Source organism: Mauremys reevesii, linkage group 7 (assembly GCF_016161935.1).
Source record: "Mauremys reevesii isolate NIE-2019 linkage group 7, ASM1616193v1, whole genome shotgun sequence".
Taxonomy (NCBI): Eukaryota; Metazoa; Chordata; order Testudines; family Geoemydidae; genus Mauremys; species Mauremys reevesii.
This window is the reverse complement of record NC_052629.1, coordinates 71,279,456-71,295,832: the sequence shown is the minus strand read 5'-3', so window position 1 is coordinate 71,295,832 and position 16,377 is coordinate 71,279,456.

The following is a 16,377-nucleotide window of genomic DNA, read 5'->3' as shown; positions in this document are numbered from 1 at the left end:
ACGCAACTCCCCCACCTTTTCTGCCCTGCCTGTCCTTCCTGAACAGTTTATATCCATCCATGACAGTACTCCAATCATGTGAGTTATCCCACCAAGTCTCTGTTATTCCTATTACATCATAATTCCCTGACTGTGCCAGGACTTCTAGTTCTCCCTGCTTGTTCCCCAGGCTTCTTGCATTTGTGTATAGGCACTTAAGATAACTCACTGATTGTCCCGCTTTCTCGGTCTGAGACAGGAGTCCTCCCCTCTTGCACTCTCCTGCTTGTGCTTCCTCCCAGTATCCCACTTCCCCACTTACCTCGGGGCTTTGGTCTCCTTCCCCCGGTGAACCTAGTTTAAAGCCCTCCTCACTAGGTTAGCCAGCCTGCTTGCAAAGATGCCTCTTCGTGAGGTGGAGCCCGTCTCTACCAAGCAATCCTTCTTCTTGGAAGACCATCCCATTGTCAAAGAATCCAAACCCTTCTCTCCGACACCATCTGCGTAGCCATTCGTTGACTTCCACGATTCGACGGTCTCTACCCTGGCCTTTTCCTGCCACAGGGAGGATAGACAAGAACACCACTTGCACCTCAAACTCCTTTATCCTTCTTCCCAGAGCCACGTAGTCTGCAGTGATATGCTCAAGGTCATTCTTGGCAGTATCATTGGTGCCCACGTGGAGAAGCAGGAAGGGGTAGCGATCCGAGGGCTTGATGAGTCTCGGCAGTCTCTCCGTCACATCGTGAATCTTAGCCCCTGACAAGCAGCACACCTCTCGGTTTTCACGGTCAGGGCGGCAGATAGATGACTCAGTCCCCCTGAGGAGAGAGTCCCCAACCACCACCACCCTCCTCCTCCTCCTCCTGGGAGTGGTGGTTGTGGAACCCCCATCCCTAGGACGACGCATCTCATGCCTTCCAGTCAGTGGAGTCTCCTTCTGCTCTGTTCCCTCAGATGTATCATCCACTCCACTCTCTGTACTAGTACCTGCGGAGAGAACACGAAAACGGTTGCTCACCTGTATCTGTGTTTCTGGTATATGGACGTTTCTGGTACTCTTTCCTCTTCTGGAAGTCACATGCCGGCAGTTATCCTCGCTGGCCTTCTGTCCCCGCTGCGTAGCCTGCTCCGAATCTTCAGAACATTGTGCCCACTGAAGCTGATCCTGACGTCTATCCAGGAAATCCTCATTTTCTTTTATGGAACGCAGGGTTGATATCTGTTTCTCCAGACCTTGAATCTTCTCTTCCAAGATGGAGATCAGCTTGCACTTTGTACAGACAAAGTCGCTTCTATCCTGTGGAAGGAAGACAAACATGGCGCATCCTGTGCAGGTCACAACGGCAGATCGCTCCGCATCCATGGTGTCTTCCTTCTGAGAGCTCTCTCCAGGCGAACTCCCAGGCAATCTCCTTCTGTTTGCCGCTCTGCTGTTCACTGCTCAGCTGGTTCGCAGCTGACTGCCTTTTTATAACAGTCAGGCCCAGCTGGAACAAAGCACTCCCAAATCAAACTGGTCAAACAAGCAATCAAACAATCAAGCACACAAACTGCCAAACTGCACCCCCAACAGACACTCAGATACTCACCAGCACAGTCCCCCTACTGCAGCACTTAGCGTACCTCTGCTCAGAGGGATCCCAGGCAAACTCCTTCTGTCAGGAGCCTGGAAGATGGGCTGCCCTTTTGCAGCCTAATTTCAAACCCACTTGGGTTCTAAGTTAACCTAACCCTGCCTCCATTTAGCTAGCCCTCATGACAGCAGTAGGTAGGCCCCTTCACAGCCATCCACTGGATTTATCTGCACAGCTCCCCTGGAAGGCAGGGATGTATTGGCCCTGATTTACAAAGGGGAAACCGAGGCATAGGGTAGATTAAGTGACATGCCCAAGGTCACATAGGGACTCTGTGGCTGAGCCAGAAATTGAACTCAGGTCTCCAGAGTCTCCATCTAGTGACCCACTAGCCCGTCCTTCTACCCTGGCACTTGTCCCCTTGCTCTCGGCCACCACCCAACCTGCTCTGTAGTTACACTGGGATTATATAGTTGTTGGAAGGCCCGATCCTTCAGTCCTTCCTGGAGTGAGAGGGCCCATTGAAGTCAAGGGAACTAGTCACCTGACTATGGGCTGCAGGATCATGCCTGGATGTCTTGATATAAATAGCACGGCATTATACATTAAAGGCACCAGCTACAATACGTTGCAGCTACAACATGCATGGAAAGGAACCTCAGTGCAGTTACAGGGCAAAAGACAAGCTAAGCATATACCTGTTTGGTACTTTGCACTGCATGTACTTTGCTCTGTAGCAGAGCCTGAGTCCCTCCGTGCGACATCCCTGATGCTGGTTCAGGAGCCTTCTCCCCTGCAGCGCCTGCCATTTGGAACCATCCTGCATCTCCCCACCTCCTACATTTAATCTGAAAGCATCCCTTTGCCCATGCCTCTGAATTTCTCTCGCCGTCTTGAGTTATTTGTATTTGATCTCTGCAATGCTAGTATTTAATTCTGTAAAGCATGGCGACAAAGGGGCTGCTGGGGAAATGCTGTGCCTGACTCTGTAGATATGCACTACTAGGATATACTACAAGCAGTCCCCACACAGCTTATTAGTATCTTCAGGATCAGGCCCTCACTTTGTATTGTTTCATATATTGTCTGTCTGTATTAATCTGGGAAGAAAACCACTCACAGGGATGTAGCTAACAGTATGGCCAAGGCCAAGCAATTAAAAACTCTTGAATCTGGCCCCCAGCAATCATGAGGTTGGCTTAAAACTTGTGAGTGTAACAAATAACAACTGCTGGGTTTGTTGTCTTTGCCTTGGGGAGTTTGGATGTTTAGGGGTTACGTTTTCAAGCTTTTCTGTGCAATCACAAGGGCTAGAGACTTTGTTAAAAAACTGCAAAGTCCAGATTCTCTCCTATTCACCATCAGACTCATGATAAAACCCTGAGAGTTGGAAATGCTGATCCAAAGGGGCAGAGGAAAGTCAGGTGAGTCAAAACGGCTGATCCAGACACAGGAGGCAACGGAAAATCCCTGCCCTATGCAGTGCAACAGGAGGTGGAGAAGGGAGCAGCAATAGGCCTGCTAGCACAATAAAGTAGGCACAAAAATCTTCTATAACAGCCCATCGATGATTCAAATGCATTAAATATTTATACTTTAATTGGAACTAGTTTGAGTCCCTCAAGGGAGAACGGGCAAAGCCCCGCTGTGAAGGAGGCGTCTCAAGGGAAAGGATGATTTGGTTTCACTGTTCCCATCTCGCTGGCTGGGGAATCTGGTTCCACCGGGGTTGCTGCAGGGCTGTGGGTGGATGGTGTAGGGAACCCATGAGCACAAGCGCTCCCAGCATGCTCTGCTCCTAAGCAAGTGCTGAAGGGATGGATGGACATGCCCTCATTCTTCATCGCTCAGGGAGCAGGCACAATTGGGCCTCAGGCCGGGGCAGATAATGCAAAAGGTTCCCACCACAATTATTTGTATTGCAGCAGTGCATGGAGACCTCAACCAAGTCCTCACTGTGCTAGGTGTGACGCTGGAAGACCAGGTGCCAGCTCTGGCCAAGGCTGTAGGCATCAGCTGGGCACTGACAAATTCATAGCTGGAAACCAGACTAGCTCACCTGTATGCGACTATCGTTCAAGATGGTATGTGTTTAGTCTCGCTAAAATGCTTGTAAGTTGCTGCATGCATTATTCTTACTTGTAACATCTGTATTGCGTGCTATAAGGAGATATGAAAGTTTTGTTTTATAACTGTAAAAATACCTGCTCTGAACCTGTGACCTCAGGCAGGAGGCATGGTTCCTCCTCCCACCAAGAAGGACTATCAGAATTAAATGGGCCATTGTGGAACATCATGATACAAAGACTTTGCTAATTGCTCCTGCACAGGCTATGTGCAGAAGGTTTCGTCCCATCAGTTTGATTTTGGGAAGAAGGAAATAGGGAGCGGACATGAAGATTTATCATCTCTTCGCAGTTTGGACTCTCTCAGGGTTGGAGCTAGGGAACAGAAGCAGAGATCCCCAGGATTAGCCCTAAAAGACATCCATTACTGACATTACTGCAACTCTGTCACATTTGGGAACCATAGACTGATGCACAAATGAGTTAATATGTTACCTGCTGTAACCTGTAAATAACTCATGTATTTTTCCTAGTTAATGAACCTGTAGTTAGTTTATTACAGGACTGGCTATGAGCGGTTGTCTTTGGTGAGAAATCTGAGGTACAAGTTGACCTGGGTTGAGTGACTGGACTCTTGGGACTGGGAACAAACCTGCATCTTTTGTGATCTTTGGTGCATAGCAACCAACTACTGTATCAATCAGTCCATCTTGTGTGGGTGGCAATATAGACTGGAGTGCTCAAGTGGACTGACTGAGTCAGGGTAAGTGTTATAGTGCTTCAGGAGATCACATTTGTTACAGGGTTGGTGAAATCTAATTATAGAACATACCACCAGCTCAGTGTCTGCCCTGCTTTTTTGACAATCTGTTCTACCCAGAGGTGGGCACGTTGAGTCATGAGCAGCTCCTGGCAGCGTGACACTAGGTGCTGAACATACACTTAGAGAGAGGCAGTCTCTGCCCTAACAAGCTGATAAGCCAACTAGGCAAAAGCATGGGAGAAGGGAAGCATTATCCTCACGTTACAGCGGGGAGACTGAGGCACAGAGAGATTCAGTGATTTGCCTGAAGTCATGCAGTCAGTCTGTGGCAGAGCCAAGAATTGAGCAGATCTCTGAGATGCAAGCTGGCACCTCAGCCATAAACCCATCTCTTCTCTTCACAGGAATCCCCCCACCTGCACACAGATCTGCTGGATCGGAATGGGGGAGGCTAGAGAGAAAGAAGAAAATCTCATAAATATATAAAATAAGATGGGCTCATTAGGCATGAGTGACCTACATAGAGCTCTCCACAGGAGGGCTGATCAAATCTTTATTCCACACCACACCAGACAGCTTGATTATTTGGTGGCTGGAGCTGCTCAGTGGCTTGGAGTTTTAGAATGAATGAGGAGAGATGGTGTGGTCATGCACTCCCCATGGCATGGTGGAGATTGGCAGTGGCTCTGCCTCAGTTTCTCTTCAGCTGATTTGCCCAGCCTCCATCGTGCTCTAGGTTGAGGTGACGTAGCCTTCTGCTCAGTCATGTAACAATTCCACCTCTCCCAGGCTCAATCCTCCAGAGACTCTCCTCTCACGTAACCCCAGGCTGAGCAGAGTACTAAGAAAACAAATGCATCTGCCCAGGCTAGGTTCCTACAAGCCTGGGTCAGTCATTGGCAGCCACACAAGCAAGCATCTGCCAGGCCTACCTTTCTGCAGGGAGGCTCTGCTAGGCAGCAGCTCTCCCACTTCTCGGCCCAGCCATGCCCCAACTGAGCTGGGCTCTCCCTTTCTAGCTCCTTCCTCTAAGCCTGATACCTGCTTCATGTGTCACAGGGTGGGGCTGATTGGCCCCTCCCCAGGAATGCTTTCCTGACTGGTGTGGGCTCTGTACACCCCCTCACAGATGGACTGGTGAGCCAAGAGCGGGTCATGTGGTCAGATGAAACTGGTATCTTCAAATCGACAGGATTCTGGGCTAGTCCAACACATATTCCCTGGCCTGTGATTAGAACCCATTACTGCAATGTGCTGGGACTAGGATTCTATTGTCTATTCTACCACATTGGGCAATGGTTCATCAGGTTGCTGCAGCTACTCAAGAACTGGGTGATATTTTCAAATAACATTTAGGGCAAATTTACTACCTTCCCTCTGGGGAGCTCAAACATGAACCATTTCAAAGCCACCTCCCCAGGATCCAGATGGGGAAACAAAGGTACCAGGGGTTAAAGTCAAAATTTTCAAGAGCAGCCTCTGAATTCTGAGTTCCCAACTTGAGACACATTGGGTCTGATTGTTTACAAAATGCCCAGCATTGGGCATTTGCGGGGCCCAGGCTGGGAACACTAAAATGGAGGGACCTAAAATCCCAGGCCATTTTTGAAAATTTTGGCCTAAGTGATATATCTAGTGAGTGAGTAGCTGTGATGAGGAAAGAATCCAGGAGTCCTGACTCCCAGCCACCTGCTCTAACTCGTAGAGTTCCCACCCTCCTAAACCTATCATGGTTGCAGAGTTTCAGCATTTCATACTGGCATTGAGATTTTTGAACTCCGTTGTCCTGATTATGGAGCAAAGCGCTGAGATATGAGCAACAAACAACAAGTTAGCTAAGCAGGATAGCTCTGGTGTTAATAATCAGCCTGAGTAAATGGGTTGGATGATAAGGGCTGTTAAAAGCAAGAGATTTAAATCACCTTTCTTTTATTAGAAAGACAAAGTAAAGGTTCTTCATGGTGCCTAATATTATGGTCTGGCAGCTCTCCTTGTGAACATGTAGCCATACGGCCAACACCAGGGATCTGAAAATCACGAGTCAGGTGGCCCCAATATAATGAGATTGGGTTAAAAGCATGGGTTTAAAAAAATCAACCGCCCGTCAGTAAGTTCTGGGTTCTTCTTATTTGCCTTGTGGATTTGCAGCCATATTTTCAACCTTTTCTCTGCAACCATGAGGGCTAGAAATGTCCTTTTTAAAAATAGAAGCTGAGATTCCTACCTCATCATGAGTCCTGGACTTGGGGCTTTATGAAAAACAACCAATATGGCATGAGTTGGCAGTGGGATACTGTTGGGCAGCAGGATCCCAAAGCATACAAAACAATGGGGTCTAAATTAGCTGTTACCACTCAAGAAAGATCATTGTGGCTAGTTCTCTGAAAACATCTGGCCAATGTGCAGCAGCAGTCAAAAAAGCTAACAGAATGTTAGAAACCATTAGGAAAGGGATATATGATATGCCTGCACCTTGACTATTGTGTGCAGTTCTGGTTACCCCATCTCAGATATAGTAGGATTGGTAAAGGTGCAGAGAAGGGCAACAAACATGATTAGGGATATGGAACAGCTGTCATATGAGGAGAGATTAAAAAGACTGGGACTTTTCATCTTAGAATAAGAGAGGACTAAGGGGAGGGGCTACGACAGAGGTCTAATCATGACTAGTGAGGAGAAAAAGTGTTATTTACCCCTTCACATAACACAAGAACCAGGGGTCAGCCAATGAGATTAATAGGCAGCAGGTTTAAAAGAAACATAAGGAAGTACTTCTTCCCACAACGCACAGTCAACCTGCGGACCTCATTGCCTGGGGATGTTATGAAGGCCCAAAGTATAACTGAGTTAAAAAAGGAACTAGATACGTTCCTGGAGGCTAGGTCTGTCAATGGCTATTAGCCAGGATGGTCAAGGACACAGCCCCATGCTCTGGGTGTCCCTAAACCTCTGACTGCCAGGAGCAGATGACAATAGTTGCCCTGTTCACTCCCTCCAAAGCATCTGACACTGGCCACCGTCAGAAGACAGGACACTGGGTTAGATGGGCCATGGGTCTGACCCAGTATGGCCATTCTGATGTTCAAAGGGAGCTTAGAGGTGGCAGCTGTCAGCAGAGATAATTAATAATTCTCCACTGGAAGGGTATTAGTCCATCTTTGCTGATGTCCCAGTTCTGTTTTGCTCTAGTTCAGCATGTTGGCAGTGGGGGGATTACTGTATGGGCCCATGGGGCTCATGCCCAGGGGCCCCAGCCAATTTGGGGGCTCCCCAGGAGCACTGGCACTTTATCCCACTCCCTGCTCCTCCTCTCCCCTCCATCCTGCTCTCCTGTTGCTCCTGTCCCCCACCCTGGCCCACCTGGAGGAAGGAGCCTGTGGTAGGGTGAGAATCTTCCCACCGCTCCGAGCTAGCCGACCCACTTGCCCAAGCCCCACACAGAAGTGGCCTGAGGGGCTTCCCCCCACAGAGCTGGCCTGAGCCCCTCTCCCCCCACGCAGAACTGACCTGAGGGCCCCTCCCGAGCTCCTCTCCCTCTTCCCCACCCACCACTCTCAAACCCCCAAGCTCCTTTTTGGCAAAACTGGGCATTGTCCTGTTTGCTCTTGCCAACTGATCACCAGTTTTTCCAAAAAAGTCGGGACATGTAGGGCCAAAATGGCATGTGTTGCCAGCCTAGGCCAAGGGTCCCCAAACTTTTTCAGTCACCCCTCTCCCCCTCACCCAGTCTACACCTCACTGTGGCCTGGGGCCAGTAGGGGCTGCAGTCAGGAGGCCAAAGCTGCAGCTGTTAGTGGAGCCACAGCTAGGGGTGGGGTAGAGCCCTGCCATGCCTCCTCAAACATTCCTGCATGGCCTCCTAGGGGGACATGACCCAGAGTTTAGGGACCACTGTCCTAGGCTGCGGTAAGGGCTGCCCAAGGAGCCTGGGCAGCTGTGAGAGCCCTGACCTATGCACCTGCCTAGGGCAGGGGCTGGGGTGCCTGCGAGCAGCCCCCGCCCCCTGTCCCTTCCCCCAGGGTGCACCACCCCTGGCAGATGGAGGGTTCAGGGCTCCTGGCCAGTCCAGGGGGAGAAAGAAGAGCAGGGGGCAGGGCCCTTTGGCACAGGGGGTTGTGGGCCTAGGGCCCCAATAAATCTTAATCCGCCTCTGCGTATCAGCACCCTCATAAAGAAGCTGTCCATCCATTTTGTCCGATTCAGGTGTTTGACTAGGGGACCCCATCTGTGATTTTGAGGGGTGAGTAATGTTTGGGGGCTTGTGAGAATTGACCCCTCCCAGACCCCACTATGGGAAATCTGTCCTATCATGCATATGTAGGAGCCACACCTGGTGATCAACAGTGGCTATGAGAATGACAGCAGAGACCCTGTCTAGAGAAGCTACCGATGGTCCAGCCCTACCACAGCTTTCGAGACAACTGCTCAGTTATGGGGGGTGGCTTTCTGCCCCGTTTAACAGTTTCTGCCCAGCTGCAGGACGAGGGGACAGGACGCTACCACAGAAGGAAAATTCCTCCCCTGCTGTGCAGCATGAGGTTACTGAAGTCCTGTGCCACGGTCAGCCGTGCCCAGAGCCAAGCCACTGGCATTTCATGTTTTGCTGAGGTGCTGTATATATCCATCAGCTGCTGCAGTGTTTTGGTGAGAGGCCATGGGGGGGATTTAAACTGAAGTAACCCCTGGTAGAAGGGATGGCTAGCGTCCCACATTGAGGGGTGTGACTGCACAGCGCTGTAGGAGGAAGACAGCCGGACAGATAAGCTCTTGTATCAGAGGCCTGAGGTAAAGTAGTAGGCAAGTTTTGCTGATATAAAGCAAAATTAGCAAATGTCAGGCTCTTCCCACTTGCAAGTTCACAGAATCTGGCAAGAATAGGGCTGGTAGCACTTCTTAGGAATGTGTGTTTCTGCACGAGGCACAGAATACTCCCACAAACACATTTCAGAAGAGTGGTACCAGAACATCCCCATATCAAGGATGGTACAAAAACATTCCCCAAGGATAACAGGAGCACACTGACCCCTTCTAAAAGATAAGGTCAGGATGACAGTAGAATACTTAATCCTTGCACGAGTGCAGGGGAGTGGACTAGATGACCTTTCAAGGTCCCTTCCAGTTCTGTGATTCTATGAATAGAAGTGTTTTAACCAAACATGTACAAGAAGATGGCTGATAGTTAGCCACATCAGGGGCATTAACTATGTCAGAGGCTGTACGTAACTTGTTTGTATCAGTGTATAAAGATGTATCTCAGACTGTCTTGGTCCAGCTGAGGGGGGCTGGGGGGAATGGAAAGTCCCGCCATTCACTGAGCTGCATCCATTGTCATGGACATACATCTGAGTAACCTCATAGAGTCTGCCAGGTGCTAGTACTGTGCTTCGTTAACAATAAACCTGGCTGGGTGCTTTCATACCTTAATGGATCTTGTGGTCATTGCGTGGTTTGCTTGAGGTCTACTGTGCCAAATGTCTGCACAGAGCTGGGGCAGCGCACACAGAGAACACACACCGCAGCTGAACAACCACCACCACTGGTGGCCCATGACCACTGATCAGGTAAGTAAGGGAAGCTGTCCTCAGTAGGAATTGTGATCTAACATGATGAAAACCATGAGCTAGGGAACCCCCTTATCCCCTCCCTGCAAATCCCCCCAGAGTTTGATGTAATTTGGACCTGCTGGGTTTCCAGCAAGGGGGGCCCATATGAATTTAAAAAAGAAAGTAGGGGAATATGGACTGGAATATGTAAAGCAATGGCAGAAACTGAAACTTTGAAAAACAACAAAAGTACGTAATGTAGAATCTTGCAGTTAATGGCCTGTAACGGGTCGGTCTCACCCCTGCGGCGCCTCCTGCTGGTGACTCTGGGGAATTAGCTCTCTGCAGCGCTGGAGCACCCTCTGCAGGCCAGTGATGCGCCTGTCTTCACCTGGCCCCTGTGTCCCTCCCAGGACCCCAGTGCCCCTTTAACCAGGTTTCCCCTTCCCAGGGGAACCCCCACCCTACTATCCCCACTTCGCCTCAGTAGTGGCTACTGCCCAGTCTCTATCTAGCCCCCGTTCGCTGGGGCAGGCTGCAGTAGCCAGCACTCATCACAGGCAAAGGGGGTTTGGACCTGCCATCTTGGCCTACCCATAGGTTGCCCCCTGCAACCCCCAGTACCTTTTGCCCTATGCTAGGCCACAACCTGGGGCTTTCTAGGCTAGAGCTTCCCCAGCCTTTCCCCAGCCCTGCTTCACCCTAGGTACCTTGTCTCAGTTCCCTTCAGCCAGGCCCATCTCCCTCTAGAAACAGAGAGAGACTGACTGGGCTCCTGGCTCATAGCCTTTTATAGGGGCCAGCTGTGGCCTGATTGGGGTGTGGCCCAGCTGCGGCTACTTCCCCAATCAGCCCAGCTTTGAGAGCAGCAGCTCTCAAGCCCTGCCAAGCCGCTTTCAAACCCCTTAAAACCCGGAGCAGGGGTCCCCCCTGTTACCGGGCCTGCTCTGTCTGCTAGGGCTGCCCTGCTGGCTGGAGAGCTCCCCCATTTCTCTGGCTGCCTTGCTGGCCGGAGCTCCTTCTCCCTTCCTGGTGTTGGGGACTTTAACCCCGACAGCGAAATTCGTTGTCTGATCCCACAGAGACAGGCAACACCAGCAAGGTCCGATCAAAAGCCCTTTATTGACAAGTGCACGCATCAATAAAGGGCAGCTCATCTCCAGTGAGAACCAGCCAGCACTTTACAGCTTAGTATTATCCTATATAGACAGTTTTATTATGTCATACATCACTCACTTGAGCAAAACCCACCCCCCTTTGTTTAACAACTTAAAACTAGACACTTTTAATATACACACATGCCTAGACTTGATGTCTACAACTTTAGATTATTAATTATATCTTAACAACACCCAAAAGTTAGAAATACAGGGGAGTTTTAAACAAACCTATAACTCAACCAAAGAGTTAGAATCTGAACTGTGGGATGCTAGAGTTTCTTATCAGTTCTTCAAACACTGTCCTTAGCACAGCTAATGGTATGCCAGGAATGCAATCCCTGGCTTATCTCAGGCTTATCTCACGTTTTCCAGGGCTCTGTAAAACAATGCTGCTTCTCAGTACTTTTCCACTCTGGGATTACCCAAGAAACCTCTGTTAGCCTGACTTCAGTCAGGTTGGCATAACTGGTTTTGTGCTACATCTTTATTCAGGCCTAACACTGGGCTGCTGTTGCTGCTGGCTGGAGTGCTCCTTCCCTGGACTGCTGCTGCTGCAACTGCTGCTGAGTGAGTGGGTGGGTGGGTGAGTGAGGGGTGGGGGGGCCTTGCTGGCCAGCCCCCAGTCACCCTCGCAGGGGGAGAAGCCGTGACCCCACCACTACCACCACTACAACTACCACCTGTGGGGGGTCCTTCCTGCCTGGCCACCAGGGCTGCTGGAGGAGGAGCTGCTGCTGGAGCTGTGTTTGTCCTGGGGAGCTGCTGTACTCTGGAGGAGGAAGAAGAGGACCGAGAAGACCGCCAGCTGCTGGGGAGCGCACAGGACTCTGAAGACCTCTGTGGAGGGGGCCACCAAAGACTGAGTAACTCTCTTTAACTGTGCTCTAGTGGTGGGGGTTTAGACTGTGTTTGTGGGGGCACAGGGGGTGTGGTGTGGAGCCTGCCCCCTGGTCCATCTGTGTCCCCACCACCACCCCCGCAGGCCACTTACCATCTGCCTCGGTTCCTGCCTCTGGGACTCAGCTGCTCGCCTGGCCTGCCACGCCCTATTGCCTCCGTTTGGGCCTCCAGCAGCAGCCAGCCAGCCACTGACTTTGCACAAGTGCTTGTGGGTGCATGCACCCCCCCCTTCCCTGGACTGACCCCTTCCCCTCTGCAACAGGCCCCCTAGCTCTGCCCCTTGTTGGCTGCCCCGTTCGCCCCTTGTAGCCTTTGCCCCCCCCAGCTTCAGTTTGTTAGCCTGCCCCGCCAGTCTCCCTTTGCAGCTTTGTTTGTCCTGCCCCAGCCCTGGAGCCAGCCCCTTGGTCCCTCTGCCCCACTCCCAGCCTGGTTGCTCCCCTCCCTCCGTGACCCCTCACCCTGATTAGCCCCTCCCCTCGTGCGCCCATGCCCCCTTTCATGCGCTTGTGCTTCTCCCTTGTTTAAGTTTGCCCCTCTTGACTGCACCCCCCATTGCTCTTGTTTCCCCTCCCCTCCCCTAGTGCAGCTAGAGGAGCCGGATTTCACTCCTGTGTTGGTGACTGACCCCCCCCCCCGAGTCCTTGATAGTCCCCGTATCTGCCCTCCCTCCCCCATTTTGGCACCCTCCTCCCCTGCCCACAGCCTAGCAGGGAGGAGTGGTTGACCTGTTCTTCCCCCCGCTCCCTTTCTCCGGTGTTTTCCCTCCCTCCCTACTCAGCATGGCGGGAGGCGGCGGGTGGGACCCCTGGGACAACGCCTGTCTCCCCTCCCCGCCTGCTCCCCCAACCCCAGTCTCGACCTCAACCGCCGCTGCCGGACCACCTGCCACCGCTCCCGCTGAGGCGCCAGCAACCGACGGGGTGCCCTCTGCTGCTGCCACGTCCCTCGCCCCTTCCGCCTCTGGGGGAGCCCCCCCAGCCGGCGGAAAGGGCCAGGGCAAAAAGAAGGGAAAAGGCCCAGCTAGGAAGACTAAGCCCTCCATGGCAGAGCCTGCCACCACTGCCGCGGCCCCGCCACTGGCCGCGACGCCCCTCCCCGCTGTCCCCTCCACCAGCTCTGCGGGTGCCCCTCCCTCGCCCAGAGCATACGCCCAGATGGCGGCAGCCCCCCCGCCCGCCCATAGGCGGCAGGTTTGTATAATTTTTGGTGGGGCCCAAAATGGTGGTGCCCCCCCGCTCCCGCCCTGTAAGCCGATATAAAATGAAGCTACAACGCGTCAGTGCCACAAGATTACAAGGGTCAATTAAAAGTGGAAAGTCAGAAGCAGCACTTGTCTACTTCAATATACAGTATTATATTTTGTTGCATCTGTTGTGATGAAGTGGGAATGTTCTTAATATTTTCTCTGAATACTGTGTGGGTGCCTCAGTTTCCCCTGCAAGATGCCAACTGAAGGTGTTGGGGACAAAGAGATCAGGTGGCCTCCTTGTCCAGAAGAGACACAGAGGCCAGAGGAGGGAGTGTCAGTTGGGAGCTGGCTGGGGAAATTGGGAGAGACCCAGAACTTGGTTCTGGGCTCCCCACCCCCCAAGATGGACCTGACAGAGGGGTTCTGTTTTCTGTACCTACAAGCTCTGTTTAAACTGTGTTCCCGTCATCTAATAAACCTTCTGTTTTACTGTCTGGCTGAGAGTCACATCTGACTGCAGAGTTGGGGTGCAGCGACCTCTGGTTGCCCCAGGACCAGCCTGGGCAGACTCACTTTGGAAAGTGCATGACGTGGAAGGGCATGCTGAATGCTCGAGGTCAGACCCAGGAAGGTGTAAGCTTCTTGCCCTGGAGACAGTATGCTCCGAGAGAGGAGGCTCCCCCAGAGTCCTGACTGGCTTTGTATGGAGATGTTCCAAAGCATCACAGCATTCCCTTCCACACCGTGCACTTCGCAGAAGTCCGCACAGGCACTGACACTCCCTCCTCCGGCCTTTGTCTCTTTTCCAGGCATTAGGAGGCCACCTGATCTCTCTGTTCTCCAACACCTTCAGTTGGCACCTTGCAGGAAACTGATTTGGGAGAAATGAAGTAAAGCTGCCCAAACCAAGCTTGAGCACTCCTGAATTTTGAGGTGTTCAAATCTGGAAGGCAGGTGCTGGGGGTGGGAGAGGGCTGTGGGCTCCATGGGGGAGCATGGCAGCAACTGTCTGGAGCTGCATGGAGCCATATATGCTGGTCTGAGTGGCACAGTCCGCGGTTGGGGGGGTGGAGACGAGGTAGGGCGTTCCGGGGGGCAGTCAAGGGACAAGGAGCAGGGGGAGTTGGATGGGGCAGAGGTTCGACGGGGCAGTCAGGGGACAGGCAGCAATTGGATAGGCATGGGAGTCTGAGGTTTATCAGGGGACAGGTAGGGGTGCGGTCCTGGGAGGGGAGTTGGGGGTCTCAGGAGGGGGCAGTTGGGGACAAGAAGGGAGGCTTAGATAGGGGCTGAGGTCCCAAGGGGCAGTTAGGGGCAGGGGTCTCGGGAGGGGGTAATCGGGGAACAAGGACCAGTGGGGCTTAGATAGGGGGTGGAGGTTCTGGGGGGCAGTTGGGGCAGGGGTCTGGGGAGGGGGCAATCAGCGGACAGAGGCTGGGATTCAAAGGGCTCTGGGCTGCTGGCAGCCGCGGGGATCCCAGAGCCCTTTAAATCCCAGCCCCGGCTGGGAGTCAGAGGACTCCGGGCTGCCTGCAACCGCGGGGAGCTCAGAGCCTTTTAAATCCCAGCCGCGGCCGGAAATCAGAGGGCTCTGCGCTGGCCGCTGCGGCGGGGAGCCCAGAGCCCTTTAAATCTTAGCCGCGGCTGGGATTTAAAGGGATCAGGGCTGCCTGCAACCGAGGGGAGCCCGCAGCCCTTAAAAACTCAGCCGCGGCAGGGATTTAAAGGGCTCTGGGCTGCCTGCAACCGGGGGGAGCGCAGAGCCTTTTAAATCCCAGCCGCGGCTGGGAATCAGAGGGCTCTGGGCTCCCCGCCGCAGCAGACAGCCCAGAGCCCTCTGATTCCCGGCCTCGGCTGGGATTTAAAGGGCTCTGGGCTGGCGGCAACCGCGGGGAGCCCAGAGCCTTTTAAATGCCAGCCGCCGCCGGGAATCAGAGGGCTCTGGGCTTCCCGCTGGGGCGGGGAGCCCAGAGCCCTTTAAATCCCAGCCGCGGCCGGGAATCAGAGGGCTCTGGGCTGTCTGCTGCGGCGGGCAGCCCAGAGCCTTTTAAATCCCAGCCGCGGCCGGGAATCAGAGGGCTCTGGGCTTCCCGCTGCGGCGGGGAGCCCAGAGCCCTTTAAATCCCAGCCGCAGCTGGGATTTAAAGGGCTCTGGGCTGCCTGCAACCTCGGGGAGCGCAGAGCCTTTTAAATCCCGGCCGCGGATGGGATTTAAAGGGCTCTGGGCTGCCTGCAACCGCGGGGAGCCCAGAGCCTTTTAAATCCCAGCCGCAGCCGGGAATCAGAGGGCTCTGGGCTTCCAGCTGCGGCGGGCAGCCCAGAGCCTTTTAAATCTCAGCCGCGGCTGGGATTTAAAGGACTCTGGGCTGCCTGCAACCGCGGGGAGCCCAGAGCCCTTTAAATCCCAGCCGCGGCCGGGAATCAGAGGGCTCTGGGCTGTCTGCTGCGGCGGGCAGCCCAGAGCCTTTTAAATCCCAGACGCGGCTGGGAATCAGAGGGCTCTGGGCTCCCCGCTGCGGCAGGCAGCCCAGAGCCCTCTGATTCCCTGCCGCGGCTGGGATTTAAAAGGCTCTGGGCTGCCGGCAGCGCACAGCAGGGGAGAAACCTAGCTCCAAATATTGCTGGAGCAGAGCCCCTGTCTGTGAATATTCCTGGGGCTAAAGCCCCAGGAGCCCATATAAGTCGGCGCCCATGCGCCCGCCGCTCTGTCATCTCCCCCGACCGCCGCCTCCGCTACCAACTACAGCGGCCGGGGCCCCTTCCCCACCTTGACCCGGAAGCACGGCGTCCGTTGCCTCCTGGTGCCCGCCTCGCCCCACGTGGAGACCTACGTGCGGGCGTTGGCGAGGGTGGTGGGGCCCACGGCCATCGTGGCGGCCTCCAAAATGTACGGCAAGGTGGTCTTCTTCCTTGCCTCGGAGGCCGCCGCCCAGGAGGCAGTGGAGAAGGGCCTGGCGGTGGGGGGCGTGTTCGTCCCCCTGGAGCCGCTGGAGGACCTGGGTGTCCGTGTCGTCCTGACCTCCGTCCCTCCCTTCTTGCCCAATGTCGCCCTGTTACCCGCCCTCTCGCCGCTAGGGAAGCCCATTTCCGTGGTGAGCCCTCTCCCCTTGGGCTGCAAGGACCCCGCCCTCCGTCACGTCCTCTCGTTCCGCCGGCAGGTGTAGCTTCAACTGCCGCTGGCGGCGCATGGCGGAGAGGCG